We start from the raw sequence: 9,721 nt of genomic DNA on the forward strand, positions 1-9,721 counted from the left end.
GCTCGTCCAGTTTGAACGTGTCGCCTCATTTAATCAATGGGACGACGCCGCGAAGCTCAGAAAAGTCTGCTTCAGCATGGAAGATGGCGCTCGCACTTGGTACGAGAATCGCGAAGGCGCCCTAACATCGTGGCGCGAGTTCCGCCTATGCATCCTGGAGACCTACACCAGCCCGGATCGCAGAACGAGCGGAAAGGGCTTTGCACTCTCGCATGTAGATGCCGAACGGGGCTATAACCATGTACGTGGAGGACCTGATCAGGCTGTTCCGACAATCTGACCCGGCCATGCCCGAAGAGGAAAAGGTGCGCCATCTCATGCGCGGCGTTAAAGAACAACTGTTCTTTGGTCTCGTGCGCAATCCGCTGATGATAATGATAAGCTCTTTATTTACTCCCAAAATAGAGAAACCAGCCGAAAGACTGGTTGCACTGCTTAGAGGAGCTCCGCAGGGATATATTGGGACTCTGCGGCCTCCAATGCGCGCAAAATGAGCTGGCGGTGTTGGACGATCTCGGTGGTACGCAGGAGGGACTCCCACGCATCCACTGCCGCTGAATTGTCTGCGTTGTGTTGTGCATACATCCACAACATGTGAATCAATGTGGCTGGTTGTGATCAGTGTTTGCACGTAGGTGCAATAAAATTTGGGGGAAGTTTGCTATATAGCTATGGGCTTGGAAAGGTTCCTGTTCGTATTTTGCGTCAATGGACGGCCTCGCGCCGGGATATTTCCCGGTGTGCTGGGGTGTATAGACATCGTTCGAGCCGATAATGCTGGGGGATGTCCGTGTACGTAACAAAGCGTGAAATAGTGCCTTGGGGATTGTCAGAGGAAGCGGCAGGTTGAGGAGGGTGCTCCGCCCAGTAGTTGATGTCTCGGGCTATAGCATGCGCCTGTGCGCTCCCGCTGCGTGCCTCATGGGCCGGGGCCCATATGAGAAGACGAGGTGTAGACGATGCGTAGATGATAGTGTGTGTTTGTCGGGATATACGACCTGCATTGAAGTCACCAACAGCTTGTTGAGAATCGCTAACGACTACTTTGGTGGAGGAGTCGGTCAGACCTAACGCTATTGCAACCTCTTCCGCAGTGGCAACAGTTGCGGCGTTGAGGACGCTGAAGGCATTGTGCCAGTTTCGGTGCAGTGTCAATGCAACCGCGATAGTAGCGAGGTGAAGGGGGTGGTGGGAGGCATCTATGTATGTAACATCGGGTCGGGGCGACAGGAAAAATGTTTCTAGAGTTGCCGGGATCGGTTGGCTCTGGGCTCTGTATGATACTCTGGATGCATTCGTTTGGGAAGCGGAGGTATACGAAGACTGAGTATCTGCTCAGGCGTGAGGTACATATACGTAGAAGTCGCCCTCAGAGGGGTGGTTCATTCCTGGCGCAGCACTGCGCGGCCCGCATGGGTCAGCGAGAGGCGCTCATATTGGGAAGTTAGATTCGCTTCAATCAACTCGTCGACTGTGTTGGAGATCCCGAGGGTCATCAGTTTGGTGATGGAAGTTGACATGGGTAGACGCAATGCTGTCTTGTGTGCCTTGCGTAGTGATGTATCCTGTCGCCCCCGATCTGTTCGCGTGAGGCGAAGGTAAGGGGAAACGTAGGCAATGCGCGTACAAACGAAGGCTTGTACGAGGCGCAAAAGGTTGGATTCGCGCAAGCCCTTATGCTTGTTGGCGACTCTCTTGAGCAGGCGGCGGATCTGGATTACAGATTGATCTATTCGCTGAAAAGTAGTGGCGTTTCCCCACTTATCTTGTAGATGGAGGCTCAGGATACGGATTCGGTCGGTACGGGATATGGTGGTGCCTTGTACTTGCAGATTGAGGTTATTTGGGGCGTCTACCCGGGGTCGGGACAATAATGTAATCAGACTTGGTGGCCGAGCAGGATAGGCCGACTGTGGCGAGGTAGGTACCAACGCGGTCGATGGCTGTCTGCAGAGTCTCCTCCATCTGGCCGTCGCTGCCGTGTGTAATCCATTGAATGAGGTCGTCGGCGTAGAGGCTGTGGTGCAAGTGGGGAATGTCTGTCAAAAGATTGGGTAGGCCAAGCAGCGCAATATTGTCACGTGGTGGTGACAAGGTCGATGACACAAATGAAGAGCCGGTGATTGCACAGAAGAAACTTTTTATTGGGCTGACTTGCGCCCACAAAAGAACTAAGCAACACGGCGGCGGCGATAGCAACAAACGTGCTCGTCGATCGTCGAACAAAAAATGCCCGTCGCACTCGTCAACGCTCAATTTAAAGGATGCTCATAACAATCTAGATAACGTCGCAAACTGCCACTAGCACAACCTGCAACATTGTAGAAACATACGCGAGTGATCAGAATCTTCTAGACAGATCTCGGCGCATCGTTCGCGCCAAAGAAAATGATAACGCGTCGTATCGCAACAACGAGCATGAACAAACACGGGATACAGAATAGATGCGCGCGCCAGAATCACAATGATAAGGCCGCGTGCCAGCGGCTGCCCAACAGGAACAAGTAAATATTTAAACAGTTCGCTGCATTACTCCCCCTTAAAAAAGCATCGCCTCGATGTTTCAAAATAATTAACAAAATTAACATAAACATTGCAAAGGAAACATGAATAGCATTTAGCGTGCATGATATGGCTTAAGGCGTACAAAATGCAAAATTTCTGGACGCACTCGGCGCCGCTGCGATGCTGCCGCGCCGTCGGGAACGACCTTGTAGTTCAATTGTCCTAGTCGGCGAAGCACCTTGTACGGGCCGAAGTATCGGCGTAAATGCTTTTCGCTCAGTCCGCGGCGGCGAATCGGCGTCCAAACCCAGACTTGATCTCCCGGCCTGTACTCAGAATCGCGTCGTCGTAGGTTGTAACGTCGGGCGTCGGTTCGTTGCTGATCTTTAATGCACATCTGGGCGAGTCTTCGGGCTTCCTCTGCACGTTGAAGTAGGCGGCGACGTCCAGGTTCTCCTCGTCGGTTACGTGCGACAGCATTGCGTTGAGCGTCGTCGTGGGCTCCCTGTCGTACACAGGCTGAACGAGGTCGCTCTCGTCGTATCCTGGATTGCCGTGTTATACGCGAAGATCCCGTACGGCAAGATGGCGTCCCAGGTCTTGTGTTCAGCGTCGACGATCATGTCCGCGATCGCTTTGTTCAGACGCTCCGTAAGGCCATTGGTCGTCGATGGCTTGTATGACTGTATTCCTGATTGGCTTGCGTCAGCTCTGTCGTTAATGCCGTTCCCCTGTCCGTGATGAGCACTGCGGGGGCGCCGTGTCGCAAAATAATTTGTTCAACAAAAACTTAGCGACTTGTGCCGCAGTACCATTTGTCAGTGCTTTTGCTTCGGCGTAGCGGATAAGGTAGTCGGTGGCTACGATGATCCACTTGTTACCCGCAGATGAAGATGAAAAGGGGCCGAGGAGATCCATCCCAATTTGTTGAAAGGGCAGGGTTGGGGGCGGTATCGGGTTCAGTAGCCCAGCTGGTCTGATCGGCGGTGTCTTGCGTCGCTGGCACTCACGGCACGTTTTCACGTAATGGGCAACGTCGGCTGGCAGTCGTGGCCAGCAGTACTTCTCCTGGATTCGATGCAACGTGCGCGCAAATTCGAGATGCCCTGCTGTTGGCTCGTCTTGTAACTCATGAAGAATTTCCTGCCTGAGGCTTTTAGGCATGACAAGAAGCTGCGAGGTTTTGTTGGGAGCGAAGTTCTTTACGAGGACGTCATTGCTTAAGGCGAACGACGATAACTGATGCCTAAACAGAGCAGGAGGGGAAGCGGTCTTGCCTTGCAAGTAATCTGCTAGGCCTTTCAGCTGAGGATCTGATCGCTGTTATTGTGCAAATCTGCGGGCGCTTACTGGCCCCAGAAAGACGTCGTCGTCATCGTCCTTCGGGGGAGCGTCGATTGGAGCGCGGGATAAGCAGTGTGCGTCGGAATGCTTGCGGCCCGACTTAGAGACTACAGTCACGTCAAATTCTTGTAGTCGTAGGCTCCATCGGGCAAGGCGGCCGGAGGGGTCTTTCAGATTAGCCAGCCAGCAGAGCACGTGTTGGTCGCTTCTGCCACCTTGAATGGTCGACCGTATAGGTATGGACGAAGCTTACAATTGGCCCAGATGATCACGAGGTACTCCTCGGTCGTTGAGTAATTGACTTAGCGCCGCAAGAAGAAGCCTTCAACGAACTTAAGCGCCGCCTGCAGTCCCCTCCTGTCCTTGGCCACTGATGAAAACGCCGAGACCGAAATTCATGCCGACGCGAGCAGTATGGGCCTACGAGCCGTTCTCGTCCAGAAGAGTGCCGGACAGGAGTGAGTGAACTTTATTAACTGCTCGGGGATCTTTTTCTTCGCCTCTTCAACCGAGGCTGACGAACGGTTGGTGCCCCCAGTCCAGGGCACCACTGGCTTTCGCCAGTTTGCGAGCTCTTGTGACCAGGTAGAGCTGAGCCTCCGGGTCAGAGCTGGCCAGCAAAGCCTCCCACTGTCTTTCATTTGGGTTTTCATTTTTTTGTAGTTGATGTGAGCTGCATTCCCATGTTATGTGGTACAGGGTAGGGGTCTTCCCGCACCACGGGCACTCGTCTCTGAATGTCAGGGGATGCATCATGTGTAATATGTGTAAATGAAGGTGCCCGTCTGTAGCCTCCTCAGATCTATGGCCTCCTCGTTGCTGAGCTTTTTATGCGGCTCCGGATATACTTTCCTCAAGCCTTTGTAGTGTTGTAGTATTGTGGTGTAGTCAGGGTCAAGCGGAATCAGGTCCTCTGTTGCGAGACTGTTGGGCGCACGGTAGGTTGCATGTCCTCGTGCTACCCTGTCTGCGTACAAATTCCCCGTGATCCCTGCATGCCCCGGAATCCACACTAGTGTTTGAGAGTATTGTTTTGTTGGCTCGCTTGTGGAAGAAAGGATTTGGTGCGCTACCTTAGATAATTTACCCCGTTGAAAATTTCTGCTTGCGGATTGAGAGTCTGATAGTATCGTCAGACTCTCTCCCGTTTCTCTTCCTTGCCTAATGACCAGAAAGTAATCGCCTACGTTAGAATTTCTCATCCCATTTAAAAGGTACGTCAGCCGTTGCAAGCGGCGTCAACGGTTCGGCGATGCGCAATAAGTCCCTGACAAAGCGTCGATAATAAGCGCACAGCCCAAGGAATCTGCGCGCGGCTTTCTTGTCGGCGGGCGGTGGAAAGTGCGCGATCTCAGCCGTTTTCTCAGGGTCAGGGTGAACACCATCCTTGCTAACTATACGACCCAGGAACCGCAGTTCCTCGTAGGGAAAGTGGCATTTATCTGCTTTCAAAGTTAGCCCTGATGACCTCATACCTTCTAGCACTGTCCGAAGCCTTTTTAGGTGCTCCTCAAAGCTAGAGGAGAAGACAACGACATCATACAAGTATACAAGACAAATCTGCCACTTCAAGCCCGCCAACACTCGTTGAAACGTCGCTGGTTTGGAGCAGAGGTCAAATAACATCACCTTGAACTCGAAAAGGCCGTCCGGTGTAATGAATGCTGTCTTCTCGCGATCTCTTTCGTCGACCTCAATTTGCATTTATCCGCTCTTCAGGTACATCGATGAGAAGTACCTTGGATTGCAGAGCCGGTCGAGAGTGGCGTCGATGCGAGGAAGAGGATAAACATCTTTCTTTGTTATGTTGTTTAGGCGGCGGTAATCGACGCAGAAGCGAAGTGTCCCGTCTTTCTTCTTCACCAGAACGACTGGTGCCACCCAGGAATTCTTCGATGGCTGGATCACGTCATCACGAAACATTTCTTCAACTTGATCATGTATGGCCTGGCGTTCTCGGGGCGATACACGGTAGGGGCTTTGACGTAGCGGTCGAGCGTGTTTTTCTGTGATGATGCGGTGCTTTGCTAACAGAGTTTGCCGTATCTTCAACGCTGAAGAAAAACACTCGCTAGCGTTCAAGCAGAGTTCGAATCCGGTCTTTTCTGTCTTGGGGTAAAGCTGCGTTGATGTCGAACGTGGGCTGCTTTGCTCAGTTGGGTGCAGAGTCATCAGTTTGGCTGGGGAGGGAGAAGACATCTCGGGTGCCCAATAGCTCGTCTAGGAAAGCAATCGTCATGCCCTTGATCAGGTGCCGGTATTCTTCGGTGAAGCTCGTGACGAGCACCTGAGCTTGCCCGTGACGGAAACAGGCGATGCCTCTTGCGACTCCAAGTCCTCTATCCAGTAACAGCTGATTGTTTCCTCCGACAACCCCTTCCGCGAATTCGGCGTCTTTTGTACCCACAGGGACGATTACGCTTGATCGGGGCGGTACGGTCAATTCTGCGTCGAGGACGCTGAGAGCGGCGTGATGTGTCGAAGTTCTCGTAGAAGGTATGGCTTTCTCCGTCGAGAGCTTGATGAGCTTGGATCGGAGGTCATTGATCGTCCTATGTTCGTTCAGAAAATCCATGCCCAGAATTACGTCGCGGGAACACTGCTGTAGGACGACGAAGCTGGTTGGCGTCCATTTATCGTAACCCTTGCTGTGCATCGCCCTGACGGTGTAATAAGGTTACCACCAGAGGTCGGATTAGCGGGCCATCCCAAGTGGTCGTCACTTTCTTGAGCTGGGCGGCGAAAGCTTCACTGATGACAGAGTAGTCGGCTCCAGTGTCCACTAGGACGGTAATCATGCGATGCACGTTGGCTTCGGTGTTCGACCTCTGCTTGTGCTGAAGTCGCAGCCGGGGCACACCGTCGTCACTTCTCTGGGCGGCAGTGGTAGCTTGAAATTTGGTCGCGTCGTCTTGGATGTTGACGTCGGGCGTAGCGGGGTGTCACCTTGAAGTCTGGGCGTGTCGAGGGCGGGTTCACTAGTAATGTCACAAGCGTCGTCGTCGTTACTCGTTGTCGGAGGATATTCGTTAGTTCGCCGTATAGCAACCTGACCTCCAAAGGTTGCTACCTTTAGTTTCCCCTACGGGGGCTTGGAGACCTTCATCGCACTGTCATCGTAGCTGCGGCCTGGTGACGAAAAGCGGGCCCTGTACGGTGGTGAGGACCTGAATCGTCGGGTTGGTGGCGCCAACTCACCCTACGCAGGTAGTTCTCGATATCTTGAGGTCGTCGACCGGGGCGTGGTCGTGGGGCGTCGATTGCGAATCCAGGGAGGCTAATTCGTCTGTACGGGCCGTGGCGTAGAATGTGGCCGACCTCACCGCAGTGGAAGCATAATGGCCTGTTGTTCGCAGTCTTCCAGGCGTCGCACTTCCGGGGGCTTGGGGGGTAGTTTGTAGGCTTGGCGGGCGGGGGCCAAGGGGCGGCTGTCAGGAACAGGACGGTAGCGGTGAGGGATTGGAAATTCACGTCTGGGCACAGGACGACGTAGTGCAGCAGCGTATTTCATTACTGTCGTTTCTTGCACTGGAGCCGTCGGAGCTGTGGCTTGAGGAACACCCAAGGCCTGCTGGACTTCTTCACGGACGACGTCCGTGAGCGTAGCCACCTGGGGTTGTTGGAATGGTGGCAGCAGCCGGCGAAGTTCCTCTGGGACGATCTCACGGATGAGGTCCCGAAAGATTTCTCCACTGGTAAATGCACTGCTGCAGGGGCTTGCGCTGACCGGTTGCTGTGGTCGATCATAGTTTCGCATCCGGATGTCCATCGTCTTCTCGATTGTCGACGCTTCACTTTCAAATCCGTCCACAGTTTTCAGCGAATTCTAGATGAGTCCTGCAAAAATCGTCTCTTTAACGCCTCGCAATAAAAATTTTACTCTCTCACCTTCGGTCATGTTAGGGTCGGCGCGGCGAAACAGACGCTTCGTCTCCTCAAAGTAAACCAGGATAGGCTCTTTTGGGAGTTGAAGCCTTGATTGAAGAATGGCCTTGGCTCTTTCCTTCCGTACGGCACTTGCAAAGGCAGTCAAAAACTCTTTCTTGAAAATCTCCCAATCTTTCAAAGCTGCCTCGTGATTTTCGAACCATATACGGGCAGATCCTCGAAGAGCAAAATAGACTTGCCTTACCTTCGCTTCATCGTTCCAGCCGTTGAATTCTGCCACACGATCGAAGAGGTCCATCCAGTTCTCCGCATCTTCAGATCTCGGCGCATAGTTGGCGACAAAGAAAATGATAACGCGTCGCATCGCGACAACGAGCATGAACAAACACGGGATACAGAATTGATAAGCGCGTCAGAATCAAAATGATAAAGCCGCATGCCAGCGTCTGTCGAACAGGAACAAATCAAGATTTAAACAGTTCGCGGCAATATTGAACAGAAGTAGTGACAGCACCGATCCTTGGGGTATACCCCGGCTCCCAGGAGAGATGATGGAAGGATATCCTGGGCCGGTGGTGTCAAGTTGCACTGTGCGGTTCGTGAGAAAGTCGCATATATATGCATACGTTTGTTGTTCCACCCCTAGAGTCTGGTGGTTCTGCATAATGGTTTTGTGCCGGAATTGTCAAAAGCCTTCGCGACGTCTAGATCAACTATGACTTTGGTGTCCAAAGTGTTATGTGTCAGCACCTGGTGCTTAAGAAAGAGCATTAGGTCTGGGGCCACATGGTGCGGTCGAAAACCAAAATCGTGTCTGGGAGTAGGTGATGTTCTTCTAGGTAACGAAGAAGACGGGTCTGAATTACATGCTCCAATAGTTTTCCCGCGCAGGATGTGATAGAAATGGGGCGGAGGTTCGAGGGAGTAGGTGGTTTGCCCGGCTTGGGGATGAGAACGAGGTTGGCGTATTTCCACTCTTGCGGGATGACTCTCCGCTCCCAGCATTATGCATATTATGCCCAACTGTGGGAACCACAAGTGCAAGGTGGAGGCCCTGATGCAAACTTGCAAGTGGCATCGGAATCTTCGACGACGGCTCGCCCGAGTCCATACCAACATCGAGAACTATGCCGTAGAGCTGATAACGCAAAACTGGCGCAATATGTGACCATATGGATAAGGCTCCTAACACCAGAAGCACCTGGCAACTACTCCATCACCTCCTCGACTCTGAAGCAAGTTCCAAGCTCGCTAGCAGCTCTAGCGTATCTTACACCAATTTCTCGGCACCTCAGACGACCTTAAACAAGAGCCAGTAGACACCTACATCCACCCAGGACCAATAATATCTCTTCCTCCTTATCAGGGGAGGGAAACGTCCGTTTAGATGCTCCCATCACTTTACCGGAGATATGAGACGAGCTCAATCGTCTCAAGACAAACTCAGCTGCAGGGGCGGACCGGATATCTAACCGTATGCTTCGGAACCTCGACGACGCCTCGATTCATGCGCTCAAAGACTTCCGCAATCCGCCGAGCACGGTTGCCGAGTTTCTTACGGAAGCAATCACGATGGAAAGGATGCTCCAGCAGCGGTCTACGACCTACGAAAGGCCGGTACTCGCCGCTTCGAAAGTTGGGAGCATCTTATCTTCTTACAAAAAGCGGTGCCTCCCCCCTTCACCTCCCCCCCCCCCCCCCCCCGACACCCGTCCCGTCTTTTGACTCCTACGCGAGCTTGACCGTGGAAGGAGCAAGGCCGAACTCAGAACAAGGGCGGACAGACAAGTGTGTACGCTGCAAAACAGGGAGAAAGGGGAGGTGAGGGGGGAGTGGTGGTGAGGCGAGAAGCGAAGCAGTTGCTTTTTAGTTTTGTTGCTTTTATTCTCAACGCAGCGTCACGTGTTCGTAGTTGCTTGAGCCTGCCTGCGTTCCCTGCGACTCTGCGGGTCCGAGAAGACGACGACGGCGATTGCCGCACGAG

At 53.0% G+C, this 9,721-nt stretch overlaps 1 pseudogene; it reads right to left on the reverse strand.

Annotated features, from left to right (window-relative positions):
- Window positions 1-435: 435 nt before the first annotated feature.
- LOC146201314 (uncharacterized) lies at window positions 436-8,856 on the reverse strand (annotated as a pseudogene).
- Window positions 8,857-9,721: the final 865 nt, after the last annotated feature.

The sequence above is a fragment of the Amblyomma maculatum genome, chromosome 2 (assembly GCF_055883805.1).
Source record: "Amblyomma maculatum isolate TAMU_Amacu chromosome 2, ASM5588380v1, whole genome shotgun sequence".
NCBI lineage: Eukaryota > Metazoa > Arthropoda > Arachnida > Ixodida > Ixodidae > Amblyomma > Amblyomma maculatum.